General features: G+C 42.1%; 1 non-coding gene across 1 annotated transcript; it reads right to left on the bottom strand.

The window, feature by feature from the left end:
- Nucleotides 1-8,874: 8,874 nt before the first annotated feature.
- TRNAC-GCA lies at nt 8,875-8,947 on the bottom strand. The gene has a single exon. It is a non-coding gene; the product is annotated as a tRNA-Cys (tRNA).
- Nucleotides 8,948-16,229: the final 7,282 nt, after the last annotated feature.

Here is a 16,229-nt window from a genome sequence, read left to right as displayed (position 1 = left end):
ACATATACACAATGGAGTATTACTCAGCCATTAAAAAGAATACATTTGAATCAGTTCTAATGAGATGGATGAAACTGGAGCCTATTATACAGAGTGAAGTAAGCCAGAAAGAAAAACACCAATACAGTATACTAATGCATATATATGGACTTTAGAAAGATGGTAACGATAACCCTGTATGCGAGACAGCAAAAGAGACACAGATGTATAGAATAGTCTTTTGGACTCTGTGGGAGAGGGCAAGGGTGGGATGATTTGGGAGAATGGCATTGAAACATGTAAAATGTCATATGTGAAACGAATCGCCAGTCCAGGTTTGATGCACGATACAGGATGCTCGGGGCTGGTGCACTGGGATGACCCAGAGGGATGGTATGGGGAGGGAGGTGGGAGGGGGGGGTCCAGTATGGGGAACACATGTACACCCGTAGCGGATTCATGTTGATGTATGGTAAAACCAATATAATACTGTAAAGTAATTAGCCTCCAATTAAAATAAATTTATATTAAAAAAATAAATAAAAAATAAAAAGTTATTCATCCCTAAAAAAAATAAATAAAAGTCCTACCTAGGGAAAAGCTTGAAGTTAACTCTTTCTATGTCCCTGAAATACACAGCCCACTTTGCCTGAGACCTCAGCCTTGGGCAAATTAGAATTTCAAGCAAAAAAAAAAAAAGGGGGGGAGGGGGGAAGGTGGTTCAAAGAGACATTTTAAATCTCAGGCAGAAAACTATGAGATCTCTGTCTGTCTATCTGGATTTATGTGTGTCTCAGTGTGTGTGTTTTTTTTTTTTTTTATAATATTGCTGAAGTTGTGAGTTCTAATTTAATTGGCCTAAAGAAAAGTAAGTACTTACAAATCAGACAATTCTAAATACAAGAGAAATTAACCTAACTGAATTTCAGATTCACGTGAACTGGGAAATATTCAATATTAAATATCTAGTATTAATGTTTGTTTGCTAATCTAATATAGACATGTCTAAGAGTCATTAAGATTAAGCATATTTTCATTATACCTAGGTTTATTATAAGTTAAATATTTTTATATTGTTATATCTGTCACAGGTTTGTCGGCAAGGAAGGTACCTCAAGTGAAAAACTTCAAAAAAAATGTAAACGAGATATGAGCTTTTAGATAAACTCTATTAAGATTAAAAATGTCTGTCTAAAACAGTCTCTCTAGATTTTGGTAACCTGGATTTCTAGGGTTGTGCTAAACTAAGTAACAGAAATTTTATTGAATAGCTAGGTCATTTCCAAATAAAATAAGATTCTGAAACATTCATTACTGAATACTAACTTACAGAGAAACTAAACATTTTGGACTATTAATAAATAATGTTTGATGCCATCCTGAGATGTTCGCTAGAATTTTTTTTGAGAAATTATCACTGGTATTTATGTTCACCAGTCTGTAGAATGCTAATATAAAGGTCAATTCTTGGTTGCTTAAAGAAAGCAGGATGTGTGTGTTCAGTAGAGAAGGTATGAGGAATGAAGTTACACTTTATGAAGGGGAAGGAAGTAGGTCTGACTTACCGTTGGCTGTTCCAGGATGGGAGAACAAATGGGTACAGAGAGTGATAAGAAGGCTTAATGGAAAGTGGACCCCAAGGGAAGAGTTTTGTGTATAAAGAAAAGTTTTCTTGAGATGTTGAACTGCCTTTGATAATGGATTTTAAGTTTCTTTGTCTCTAAAGTGATCTGTTCTATGTTTACCTTTGAAATCTTCTTTGTTACTTTGGCTAAGTGAATATATTATTTCACAGTGATCTATATGATTCTATCTGACTGAGTGTTATAAACCCTTCTGATATTTATTGACAAAACTGCCTAAATAGCTTGACTTCTAGCTGACTTTGGGATGCTTCAGAGGGCCCCTGAGACATCCCAAAGAGCTATTAAATTACCTGAGTTCATTTGACATGTTAAATTGCATGGGAAATATTGTTGGAGGAGTGACGAATCTTCTCAGGTTAAATTGTATGGTTGATGTTACTTATATAGATATCCTAGAAATTATGTGAAATTCATGAAAATCTGATATGTCCTGGTAAAATGTTGTCAGTTATAATTCTAGTTATCATGTTAAAGTGTTACAAGTCACAGCAATGACCAGGCTACTTTGTCAATTACAATTTAATTAGATTTTAAACATGCCTTGTATGGGTTCACTCTCATGCCTTTAGAAAAATACTGCTAGTTCTTCAAGATGTATGGAAAAGACTTTTCTAAGATTAACTGATAAATTTTGTTTGTTTGCTATCTGATAAATTGATAACAGACTGGAATTTAGTCTACTCTGTATGTTAAGAGAACAAAGTTTTCTTCGAATGAATCTTTCAATAACAGATTATGAATTTCTTTGCCTTTAAGTGATTTATATTTGTTTTAAAAATCTTTTGTTACTTTAGTAAAGTAAATAAGTGTTATTTAAGATTATGGTACATGTAAAAGCTCATTCTGCTTCTACAAAAAATAACGCCTCACTGTTAGACTTGTGCTATCCTAATGTCCTTAAAAAATGGCAACAGTCTACTCCTAAATTGGGGAATTAAAAATGGGTGAACAATAGCTGAAAATCAAAGAGTCAGGGCTATGGGAAATCCAAGACGGCCGCTTGGCTTTTCCCAGCTCCCTGACAAACCTCATTTTTATTTGATGGGTTAAAGCCTTCCCTGGCTACAGGGTTAATGCCTCCATAATGAAAAAATCACTGAATATTAAGTTTTGTAAATTGTTAAACTAAGTTTCTAGTTTTGTTAATTAAGGTCTAGTGTTTACTAAGACTCACTTCTGAGATAGTTCCTTGTTATGTTATATTGCTAAAAGATTTAATTAAGTTATTAAAAAGGACACTCTAAGTTTGTTTCTAAGGCTTATCTCAGTAACCAATCTTCAGATAAAGGTCAGATGTTCCATAATGTACAACCAGGAGATTAACACCAGCCTATAGTCATTTAACAAATGAAGTCAGATGACCTGGGGTATACCAGGCTCTACCTAATGAAAGTTTTTGACTTATAATTCTTGCTTGCTGCTGCTGCTGCTAAGTCGCTTCAGTCATGTCCGACTCTGTGCGACCCCATAGACGGCAGCCCACCAGGCTCCCCCTTCCCTGGGACTCTCCAGGGAAGAACACTGGAGTGGGCTGCCATTTCCTTCTGCTTATGATTTTACTAATAACCGCTAGCTATAGCTATATTATTTTCTATGTCACTTGTTTTGGAAGATTATTTCTTACCTTAACAAATGTGTGACTGAGCCTGTGATACAATGCTGATAAGCAGTTCCATATGAGATCAATGATTGTAATAATGTAACTCTAGATATGGGAAGAAGCAACAAGAGGGAATATTTTCCTGGACCAAGAGGCTAGTAAGACAGTGGTCCAGAGACTTTAGCTACTTGCAAGGCCTGGTCCAATAACAGCACACTGAGTGGCCTATCAATGGAATCTTCCCTAGACCTGGGAATGAGCCTTCCCAGCACCGTGGGACACAATGGCCATGAAATGGCCCCCAAACATGGTCAAATATGTGGCTGTGAAGGGGCCCTGCTGACCGGAAGTTGGTACTTGCCAGCTGTGTCTACAGAGATTACATCATGACCACTGCAAGCTGCTGACCTTCGACACCCCCTGAAAGGAGGTCAGGGTAGAGATCAGAAATAAGGCACTCTGTGCTCTGGGAAAAACCCAGAAGAACCGGCCTTCAGATAGTCAGATGTTTTCAGGTAAAGATTTTATGAGCCCAAATTCTTGCATCTTCTCGTACCTAGAGAAACACTAACGTCACAAATCAATGTCTGGTCCTGGTTCCCCTGGTAGCCCCTGAGCGGCTTTTCTACTTCTATTAATCTGTGGGCCATATACCTTTAACTTTCTTGTTAAGTTTGTTTCTTCCAGAATACAACAAATCTCCAAGTGGTAGGATGACAAGAATATTCCCTGACCAACACCCAGACAATGCTGAAACAAGCCACCTTATCATTCCATGGACTCTCATCTCCCTCCATAAATGCACCTGACAGAGAGCAGACAAAGGGAACCCAGAGCCCCACGACGCCCCTGTACAGCCTGAAGAAGCCAGAGTGGTCATCGCGCCTTTTCCCCTGAGACTGGGTTCCCAAATGCCTGAGAAGGAAAATAGGTCGACAGACACGAGCAGGGTATCAAAAGAGGCCAATTAGCCCTAAAAATAAAGAGAGGGAGGAATATGGTGACCCAAGGACAAAAGAGCAGATGAAACCAAGGAGGGTCTTGCAATGCAGGAATGGAAAAACCAGACCCTTGTCGTCTTTCCCTCCCCCTTCTTGCAACTATTAATGGATTTCAAGTCCTCCTGAGCAACATAACCTGTCTCCCCTCTTACCCTATAGGGAGAAGATATTTGCCTTACTCTTCCCTCCACCCAGTATACGTGCCTCATCCAATCAGCAAATGACCCACAAGACCCCTATCCCACTCCTTGTACCCTGGGTATAAAAGTGGACTAAAGACCCCTGTTCAATGTTGGTTCTCCCTTGAGCTGGCCCGCTGTTCTAACAGTGTCTCCCATTCTAATAAACTTTATTTCCCTCTCATTCTGTCTTATGTCTGGAAATTCTTTTCCCACCCACACCTAGACCATGACAAGAATTACCATGCTGCGTCATGGAATTATCCCCAGCAACCCAATGAAACACAGCCCTTGATATAAGTAGTAGTCAGGATACTATTGTTACTCCTGGAGAGACACCAACTGTTATTTCAACAGGAATATTGGGACCGCTTCCACAGGGGACAGTTGAATTATTGTCAGGAAAATCAGGGCTGACTTCCCGGGGAGTTCAAATTCATACCGGAGTTATAGCCAGTGATTATGAAGGAGAATTGGAGGTTATGGCCTCCACTGCTCTTCCCTGGATGGTTTCTAAAGGGGATAGAATTGCTCAGCTTTTAATTCTACCTTATGTGGGTATAGGACATTAAGACAAAAAGCAGAGCTCTGGGGGATTTGGAAGCACAGGAAAGGCTGGTATTTTTCTCCCTGAAAAAATTTTAGAATCCAGACCCACCTAACAAGTCAATATAAGTGGAAAAAACTTTCAAGGTTTAATAGATACTGGAGCTGATGTTTCTATCATCAGCTCTCAACATTGGCCTAAAGTGTGGCTGACTAGGCCTGCTCCAATATCTATTGTAGGTCTGGGACAGGCACAGGGGCTAAAGCAGAGTGCTATGGTATTGTCTTGTTCAGGGCCTGATAAACAACCAGCCACTATCTAACCTTATATTGCTGATATACCTGTCAATCTATGGGGTCATGATCTCTTGGAACAATGACATGCTGAGATACATATTCCTTCAAATCAATATAGCGAGGCCAGTCACTGAATTATGTTCAGTCAAGGTTATATACCAGGATTGGGACTGGGCACAAATCAACAAGGAAGATTTATCCTTTGACTACTCAAGATTTCAAACTGCTCCCTTTTCTTTAGTGGCCACTGCTCATATTAATCTTCCTCCACCCACACGCATACCTCTTAATTTGAAAACTGATCAACCCGTGTGGATAGAGCAGTGGCCTCCAAAATAAGAAAAATTGGAGGCTTTATATGAATTAGTTAATGAACAACTTAACAAGGGACATATTATTGAGTCCTTTAGCCCTTGGAATTCTCTGGTGTTTGTTATACAAAAGAAATCTGGTGAATGGAGAATGCTTACTGATCTGAGAGCTGTTAAGGCTATTATTGTTCCGATGGGTGCTTTGCAGCCTCGCCTACCTAATCCTAGTATGATTCCAAGAAATTGGCATTTGTTTGTTATTGACCTCAAAGATTGTTTTTTCACTAGTCCTTGACACCCTGATGATCACCGTAAATCTGCCTTTTCAGTTCCTTCCATTAATTTAAAGGAGCCACATAAAAGATTTTAATAGACTGTATCATCTCAGGGCATGCTTAACAGCTCCCTATTTGTCAACATTTTGTAACGAAGGCTTTACACCCAGTATGACAACAGTTCCCTCATGCATATATCAGGATATATTATGTGCCTTACCTGAAGTTGATAGCCTAAAGGAATTGTTTTTAAAGCTAAAGGAATGCTTGGAGTGTGCTGGCTTGTATATAGCTTCTGATAAATTACAATACACTGAACCCTTTCAGTACTTAGGAAATATAGTCACGCATACTACAATCAAACCACAAAAGGTGCAAATACGCAGAGACTCAATTAAAACTCTAAATGACTTACAAAAATTGCTAGAAGATATTAACTAGATTCGACCTAAGTTAGGGATTCCAACTTATTCTTTATCTCATTTATTCTATTAAGAGGGAATCCAGAGCTTAATAGCTCCTGAGAGCTAACTCCTGAGGCTGAGAAAGAACTATCAATTATAGAACAAGCTGTACAAAAATGCCAAATAGAACAGACCCTCTGGTGCCTCTCCAGTTGTTTGTCTTCCCTACCCCTCATTCCCCTACTAGGTTGATTGTGCTAACTCCTTTAATAGTTGAATGGATATTCTTAGCTAATTCACAAACAAAATCTATTACCCCTATTTAGATATGATAGCCACTATAATTCTCAAAGGAAGAGGGCATGTTCAATAGCTTACTGGACATGATTCCTGCCTTATTTGCACTGCACTAACTTCCAAAGAATTAAAATATTCTCTTCACAACTCATTATCTTGGCAACTTGCTTTAGCTGACTACGTTGGGCAAATCGACAGACACTGTCCTGATTTACCTATCTTATAGTTTTTAAAATAAACAAGATGGATTTTGTCTAGAATTACTAGGGTCAACCCCATTCCCTCAGCTCCTCCTATTTTTACAGATGGCACTAGCTGAGGTAAAACAGGATATACAGGCACGTTTATGCTAGTTATTTAAACACCTGGATATTCTACACAGCAAGCAGAAATTCTGGCTATTAAACACACATAACAAAATATTCCCCAAACAAGTAACATCTTATCTGATTCTCAATATTCTGTACATGTTACTAAACATATAGAAATAGCAACTATTAAGGGTACTATCCCATCCACATTGTATACACTTTTTACAAATTTACAAAAGGTGATTAGATACCAACAGTTTCCATTCTACATTACTCATACTCCAGCTCATACTGATTTACCAGGGCCTTTAACAGAGTTCAGTTCAGTTGCTCAGTTGTCTGTGACTCTTTGCAACCCCATGGACTCCAGTATGCCAGGCCTCCCTATCCAAGGCCTTCCTATTCATCACCAACTTCCGGAGTTTACTCAAACTCATGTCCATTGAGTCGGAGATGCCATCCAACCACCTCAGAAATGATCAAGCCAATTCCCTTTTATCTCCAGCATTTACAGAGGCATCAGCCTTTCATGATCTGACACATTGTAACTCAAATATTTAAAAACCAAGTTTCATATCCCTTGGGCTCAAGCTAAACAGATTGTATGGACTTATCCTACATGCCAGATGGTTGTGATAACCACATCTCCAACAGAAGCCTTGGGAGCTAATCCCCGTGGCCTGAAGCCAAATCAGATCTGGCAGATGGACGTAACTCACATTCCACCCTTTGGAAAGCTTGCTTATGTACACGTCATGGTTGATACTAACTCTAAGTTTATCTGGGCAACTGCTTGCTCTGGGGAATCTACAAAACATGTTATTTCACATTTGCGTAGTTGCTTTACTACTATGGGCCTCCCACAAAATATAAAAACAGACAATGGTCCGGCTTACACTAGGTCTACTTTTAGGGATTTTTAAAAAGGCTTGGTCTATAAAACATCATACATGAACTCTCTATAATCCCCAAGGATACGATATTGTAAAATGAGCTAACAGATCTCTTAAAGAAATGCTACAAAAACAAAAAGGTGGGAAATGGAATGTCACTTCCTCCACAGCAAAAATTATATAAAGAATTATTTATTTAAAATTTTTGCATCAAGATAATGATTTCACTACAGTAGAATGACATTTTAAAAAGGAACAAATAGAAATTCACCCCAAACCACCTGTTTGGTGATGTGCTCCAGTAACACGTTCATAGCATAGGGGGACTCTGATAACCTGGGGAAGGGGTTTCGCTTGTGTTTCACCAGGTGATTCAGAAACACCCCTTCTCGTCATCTGAAAGCGTCTTTTCTGTGGAACGTTGCGCCCCAAGAAATAAGTTTCAAAGGCCTGAGTCTGAAACAGACAAAGATAACGATTCCCCTCCCATTGACTTATCGCAACAAGATCCCCACTTGGGGATAAAAAATTAAAAGATTAACACAGAAATCAGAAGAGATCTTAGAAAATAAAGGGAATGCTGTCACTCCTAACAGTCTGCCTGTTGCCATGTTGGCTCTTATCACCACCACAGTGAGTATACCCTTAGCAACAGCTGAATCTAAAAATTAAACTTATTGGGCATATATACCTAGCCTCCCATTACTAAAACCCATTACTAAAACTAAAACTGGGGGGATTCTATGATCCCTGTTTATGTTTATTATTCTTCCTGGATACCAGGACCTAAAGATACATGCCTTCCTCTTTTTAACAAGAGGAAGGGACTCCCTTCAATGTTACTTATGGGTATGAATCCTGGCCAACTTGTATAGGACCAACTACAAGATGTCTTAAATTGTCTGTGCAAGCCTGGCTGTCCACTAATTCTTTAAATAGTAACTATGTTAAGGTTCAGCTACATCTTCTCTGTGGTCTGAGTTTTGCTTATAACAACTCAGAACCCGATGTGAAATCGCTCAGTCGTGTCCGACTCTTTGTGACCCCTGTGGACTGTAGCCTACCAGGCTCCTCCTCCACAGGATTCTCAAGGCAAGGATACTGGACTGGGTTGCCATTTCCTTCTCCAAGGATCTTCCCTGACCCAGGGATTGAACCTGGGTCTCCTGCATTGCAGACAGACGCTTTACCATCTGAGCCACCAGGGAACCCCATAATGACACCAAATTGGACAGACCTTTATGCAAGCATCACAAGCTGTGGACTGAAAAGCAAGATCGTATTCAGTGGGATAGTTGCAGCGGGACTGAGGGAATAATTTTGATTAATGGTTCCTATGGAATTGTATGGGACTGGTCCCCTAAGGGGTATGCAGTCTCTAATTGCTCTCATCAAAAGCAGTTCTGCTATCCTCACAAAAGGCTGCGTTGGCAGGGGCATAAAGTCTTTAACCATACTAATTCACCACTCTTCAGATCATCCAATTATATGGCATGGTAGTGGCATGTCACCCCCTTCCCACAATTAGATCAAGGAAGAGGGCAAGGAGGGATTTGGAAATTAGCTTTAAGTCTTAAAAGATTCCAAATTTGGGATGGATATTATTCTGATAAGACAAATTATTCATTGACATTTAATACCAGTACAAATTGGACATTTTATATTCAGGCTTGCATGAGAGATCCTTATGTGCTCTTGAAAGGAACGATTTCTATCAGTGAAAGTGTACAGGAACTTTCTTGCCAGGATTGAAAATTATGTACCTGCTTAAATTCTTCACTTTATAATTCTAATCACTCATTTGTTATATTAAGAAGATTAGGGATATGGCTTCCAATAAATCAAACCAGACCTTGGGAAGGCTCCCTTGAAACACATGCTGTTTTAAAGGTTATAAAGAAAGTACTGCAACGTTCCAAAAGGTTTATTGGACTCCTTATAGTAGCTCTTATGAGAATTATTGCTATAGCCACAACCATGGCAGTAGCCGGGGTGCCACTGCATCAAACTGTACAAACGACTGCATTTGTACAGCAGTGGCACCGAGATGCAGGTTCTGCCTGGGGAAGTCAAACTCACACAGGCCCAGAAGCTAATGGACAATTGGTTGATTTGGAAAATGCGGTTCTCCTACTAGGGGACAGAGCACAAAATCTAAAATTACAAATTCATCTGAAGTGTGACTGGAATATCTCTTCATTTCGTGTCACACTTGATAAGTGTAATCAAAGTGCATATACTTGGGATCAATTATCTAAACATTTGAGAGGACACGTTTGTAATAATCTATCCTTAGATATTTCCCAATTACAGGCTACTATTTCTAATATGCAGAATGCTCACTTACAGCTACTCCCAGAAACTTATTTGAAGAAATTGAGGAAGGTTTACATAAACTAAACCCCTGTAGGAGAAGGATTGCTTAGTACTATAATATCAGGATGTATATTTTTGACTGTTTTGTGTCTAATCCTCAGATGATAAGAGAAACCGAAAGAAATCATCCAAGAACTGCTGAAGAAAGAAGTTGCTCGATTGGTGTATCTACGCCTGCAAAAATAAAAAGGGGGAGATTTACTGGGAATTCCTAATAATGTACTTACCCAGCCTTGAGAGATTCCACAGAAGTAGAATCTGGAAAAACAGCATATATTAAGAAACTATGTTAATGATTATCTTTCATGATTTTCTTAGAATAATAGCCTTGCTACAAACCCCAAGGCCAAACCCAGAAGGGAGTATGGCCGGGATCATGAAAACATGGACTTTGGAACACTGGGTAGGCACCAGGCATGAAGACTGCCTACGTACTTGCTGATTGTTCCCGAGACTGGCCCGGAAGGGAAAGGCCTGGGGTAAAAACAAGGAGATCTGGACTATGTCAGTGTAGTCCATGACATTTAGGAGTACATGCTTAAAACAGCACATGTCTTGAGAAAGATAAGATCAAAGAAAGTCTTGTAGTCTGCAATTAGGAATAAAAACTGGACTCAGAGTGGACTCTGCACCTCAGTCCAATAGAGGCTGCAGGTCCCCTGACCCATTGCACCAGACTTCATGTTCTGTCTTCATTCTCGTCACTCGCTCCTGGACCATTAAGGCAACAGGGAGCCAGGAAGAGACTATCAGACAACGTTGTTGCTGTTCAGTCACCAAGTCATGTCTGACTCTTTGTGACCCTGTGGACTGCAGCATGCCAGGCCTCTATGTCCCTCACTGTCTCCAGAGTTTGTCCAAGTTCACGTCCACTGAGGATGTCAGAGGATGTCAGAGCTTGGTGAGGATACCTCCTATGAGTGGAGGGAATCAGGAGTTCTGGGCAGAGCCTTAGTTCCTACAGAGAGCTGGCGGGCCCAGTACACCAGGCCAGCCACATAAACCAGCAGGTTGATGGCTGTCAGGATGGCCACAGACAGTCACTGCTCCAAGGTGCACATGTAGGTGGTGAGCCCATCAATGCAGTCCTCCTCATCATTGGACAGCTGGGGCTTCCCTCCCAACTTCTCATAGAACTGGTAGAGTGGCCAGAGGACCAGAGTACTGATGTAGAGGAGCACGATGAGCAGGGTGTGCACAACCTTGATGGGCAGCTTGTATTCTATGTTGCACAGCTGGACGTGAACTTGGGCAAACTCCGGAGACAGTGAGGGACATAGAGGCCTGGCATGCTGCAGTCCACAGGGTCACAAAGAGTCGGACACGACTTGGTGACCGAACAGCAACTGGACAAAGGTGATGGAGTAGATGATGGAGGCCGAGAGGCAGAAGAGGGTGGCATAGCAGGTGTAGGTGTTGCCAGAAGAAATGAAGGGGGACCGGAGCTTACGTAACTCAGCAATGAAGATGATGAGGGTCACAGTGAAACAGAAGCACCAGATGGCCATAGACCAGTTGCCTACATCCCCTCTCCCAGTGCCCATGCTGGCCACCAGCGAGAAGGCCACACAAGTGGAGAACAGCTGCAGCAGGCGGAGGTAGAACCATATGGTGTCCAAAGAGATGGACAAAGTGAATGTCCTATTGGTGGACATGGTGCTGTGATGGTCAGGCATATCACTGACACCAGTACGGCAGTGGTCTTTGCTGAGGACCCATCAGAGAAAGACCTAGCTCTGGAGGTGGATTAAGTCAGACATCTGGAAATGACACAGGGCCCTGTGATGGCTGAGGCTCAGAATCTGTGGAGTTAGAACCAGACACTTGGTAACAGCACAGCTGCTCTACAGTTATTCTCCCCACCCGTCACCCTTGGCTTTGTCAAGAGACTTGTCTTATCTCAAAGGTGGGTTGAGTCTCGCCACAAAGCCATGCACATTTTTTAACTCTTTGCGCTGCATGCCATTATCTACAGCCATACAGGGTACAAGAATGTGCGCAGTCGTGTCTGATTCTTTGTGACTCCATAGGCTGTAGCCCACCAGGTTTCTCTGTCCTTGGGATTTCTCAGGCAAGAATACTGGAGTGGGTAGCTGCTTCCTATTCCAGGATATCTTCTCCAAACCAGGTATCGAACCCCTGTCTCTCGCATCTCCGACACTGGCAGGTGGATTCTTTACCACTATTGCTATCTGGGAAGCTCTGGTTACAGTGATGGTTTTCTACAATCCCCAGTTTCAACTCTCCCCAAATTGAAAAAAAAAGTTTTTAATTGTTTAGTAACAAACTTTGACTTGAACAAAGTTGAGACAATTTATGTTGCCAAAATACTAACATGTTTGATTATAATTCAGTTGCCAAAACACTAATGTGTTTATTTCAAGGTGCTTTCAGACACAAGGCCGAGTGTTATGGCATATAGAGTAGATTCACTATGTACCTGTCTGACTTAAAAGTTCTGAATAACGAGCACATCTGAGCCCATGAGTTCAGAAAAGAAGTTGTGGATTGCATTGTTAATGCAATTATTTTTAGCTGCGCTGCATGGTATGTGGAAATTCCCCAACCTGTGTTTGAGCCTGTGCCCCCTTCAGTGAAACTACTACTGGACCACCAGGAAAATCTGATAATCCATTCATGGATGAGAAAACTAAGGTGAAAAGGCTATAAAAGTGTAAACCCCAGAATAAAATAGCAAAGCTGTGGGTTTGAGCACTTTGCTCTACAGCCCACATGTCAGCAGGTCTCTTGTGGGCGGGAGTTCTGGGACCCAGGACCCACCTTCAGGCCCACGGCCTCCTTCCACAGTAACCTGGAGACACATGTCCTGGCCTGTCCTCCCCGCAGCATCACTAGAAGGTGCTGCCGTCAGAGGGGACACAGCCCCACCCGGAGGAGGGCAGCTTCAGGTCTGAACAGGGAGGAGCCCATGGGGTGAGAACAAGGCCCTGGGGACAAGATGACATGGGAAGTGGGGACTGTTGTGGATCCCCTCCCCCAATTTTGCTTTCACATGTGACTCTTCTGCATTGGGGAAGGGAGACCCCAACTCAGCATGACTCCAAGCATCATGGAGCACAATGGAAGAATCACAGAATAAATTAACATAATGTCTGACTCTTAAGCTCCAAAACTGCCATCCAGGTGGAAGTTTGGAAAGATCTAGAAGTAGTCCTACCTGTGAGGATTCTCCTGCCCTGGGAGACAGGTTAGCAACTTCCAAGCTGGGAAGAAATCAACAAGGATGCTGTGTCTGAGGCTGATGTATATATCCCAGGGAGGGGGTGGGGATGGATGGATGATCACCCCCTTTTAAGGGCAGGAGCTGAAAGAGGAGGCCCCTGTAGGACCCCTGGGAGGTGACAGCCCTGAGAATGCACCTGGGACTGAGGTGGGGGCGGGGGGCAGAGTGGAGATGACTGGGGGGATCCCAGGGTCCCAGGGACCCTGAGGCAGTATAGTACATGTCTTCTGACCCAGAAGAGATGCAGGCATGGAGCCAACCTTCTCATGGAGGAGGTGCCTGGACTGGAACTGAGACAGGAGAACAGGGGCCTGAAGGGGTTTCAGGGCTGTGACAGGGGACACATGGCCAGAGTGGCAGGGACCCTGGAGACCATGGAATTGCCCAGGTCACCTGCCCAAGACAGTCCCGCCAGCTAGAGCTGCAGTCCTGCTCACACAGGGGCTCCTCCAGGGTCCAGTGTTGGGGGGAGTGAGGCCCCTCCCAGCCTGCCCCTTCCTCAGGGACAGCTGCCCTGTTTCCAAGGGACTATTTGCTGAGAGGCCCCCAGGGCTGAAGGGCCAGCAGCCTGAGCCCCAGACAGCTTCCTGCCATCAGGGGCCTTGTTGCCTTTGCTGATAATAAACCCTGGGACAAGCTGAGGCTGGAAAGAGAAGCACAGAGCAAACCTGAGAACCTCCCTGGACTCACAAAGCTCCTTGAGCCCCAATTGCCAGTGGAGCCCTGGAGCCTGCTGGCCTCCCACTGGGCACTGCCGGGGTCAGGGAGCGGCCCTGGGGTGAGGGAAGCTGGAGGGTCATACTGTCCCTTAATTTTTCCCAACTTGCTACCAAAAGGACCCTATGATTCATACTTAAGAGTGAATGACAACTTTGCATCCATTTAATGTCACAGTCATGAAATTAAAAGACGCTTGCTCCTTGGAAGGAAAGCTATGACAAACCTAGACAGTGTATTAAAAAGCAGAGACATTACTTTGCTGACAAAGGTCTGTATATCAAAGCTATGGCTTTTCCAGTAGTCATGTACAGATGTAAGAGTTGGACCATAAAGAAAGCTGAGCACCGAAGAACTGATGCTTTTGAACTGTGGTGCTGCAGAAAACTCTTGAGAGTCCCCTGGACAGCAAGGAGATCAACACAGTCAATCCTAAAGGAAATCAACTTGAATATTCATTGGAAGGACTGATATTGAAGCTGAAGCTCCAGTACTTTGGCCATCCCATGCATAGAGCCAACTCACTGGAAAAGACTGTGATGCTGGGAAGTATTGAGGGCAGTAGAAGGGGATGACAGAGGATGAAATGGTTGGATGACATCACTGACTCAATGGATATGAGTTTGAGCAAATTCTGGGAAATTGTGACGGACAGGGAAGCCTGGCATGCTGCAGTTCATGGGGTCAAAAAGAGTTAGACAGGACTTAGTGACTGAACAACAACAGCATGTTTGGTTGCTGTACAGCACTTTAATTTCACTTGAAAATGTAGATTTCTACCTCCTTTAGAAGACTCAAAAGATCTGGTGTCACTAGGCTGCGTTCCCTTGGTGATAGATAATACGGTTGGGTGGCTGGAGCTGAGCAGCTGTTACATGCTCTATATTGTTTCCATTCTCATCTCTGTTTAGTTTTCTATATTTTTCTTATTCTCAGGTGTCATTGACATAAAGCAGGTCTATAATTATCTCACATGTTCCAGTTTCCCTTCTTGGACTTGGCCAGGCTTCCTGCCTACTCACAGGAGTGTCCACTCCTCCATCCAGGGAGCATCCATGTCCTCAACCTCATATACAGCCTTCAGCACATTTCACATACTCTGAAATCATATATAGATATGTGTGTATGTACACCCACACGTTTGTACGGGGTACCTGTAGATTTTTTTCCTACTTTATAAACATGAGCTTATGTCATGCACAGGGCATCTTGCTTTTCCACCGCTCCTGACAGGTTCAGTTGGTTGTCTCCAGGGAACTTAGTCCTCTCCATCCACGTTACTTATTTTCTTCCCTCGTGCCTCCTGTGGGCGTTTCCACTGACCACCCTTCTCTAGATCAATGGATCCTCCCCTGTGAGTCTCAGACACTAGGGGACCCAGGATATGACAACGGGTCCTGGGATCCTTGTGACCACCGTACTCCAGAGCAAGAGTGGGGCAAGCTTTTCTGGAAACTTTAAAAAATATGACAAGGATTATATTTTTAATTTCTGTTATCTGGAATATAGAAAGAAATTTTGCAACTTAATAATAAATAGGCAAACAACCCCCTAAAATGGGCCAAACTTCCTAAGAAGTTTTAGTGTATCTTACTGATTTAAATGGGAGAATTTTTTTTTATATTTCTTTATGTATTATAGAATTCTAACAACAAAGTTTTCATTTGGTATTTTATCCTCTATACAAATTTAAGTCTTGCCTCTGGGGTCTGGGACTACGAGAATGGTTACTGTTTTACAAAAATGAAAATTAATATAAGAGATAAATGATTTAGATGTGCTAAATTCACCTAATCACCAATTGTGCTCTTTTGGAAAAGCGTATAAATTGTGTCAACTGATAGTTGCACTGTGTTAGAAAAATGAGAATTCATATAAGAAATAAGTCATGTAGTTCAAATGGCATAGCTTGATTGCAAAAATAGGCTGAAATATTTTAAAAAACTGATGTCTAAATGGTAGGTAAACACATTAAAAAAATACTCAAACTCATTAGTAGTGAGGAAAATGCAAGGTATAACCTCAATGAGATATCACTACACACCTTAACCAATGCAATGATAATTTTTTAAGAAACAGTGAGCAGTAAGGCAGAAAACACAAGTCAATGCCAACTGAAGAGGATCTAAATTGTCACAAGGAGAAGTTTGGGT

This window comes from Bubalus bubalis, chromosome 20 (genome assembly GCF_019923935.1).
Source record: "Bubalus bubalis isolate 160015118507 breed Murrah chromosome 20, NDDB_SH_1, whole genome shotgun sequence".
In the NCBI taxonomy this organism is placed as follows: Eukaryota; Metazoa; Chordata; class Mammalia; order Artiodactyla; family Bovidae; genus Bubalus; species Bubalus bubalis.
This window is presented reverse-complemented; position numbering and strand designations above follow the sequence as displayed.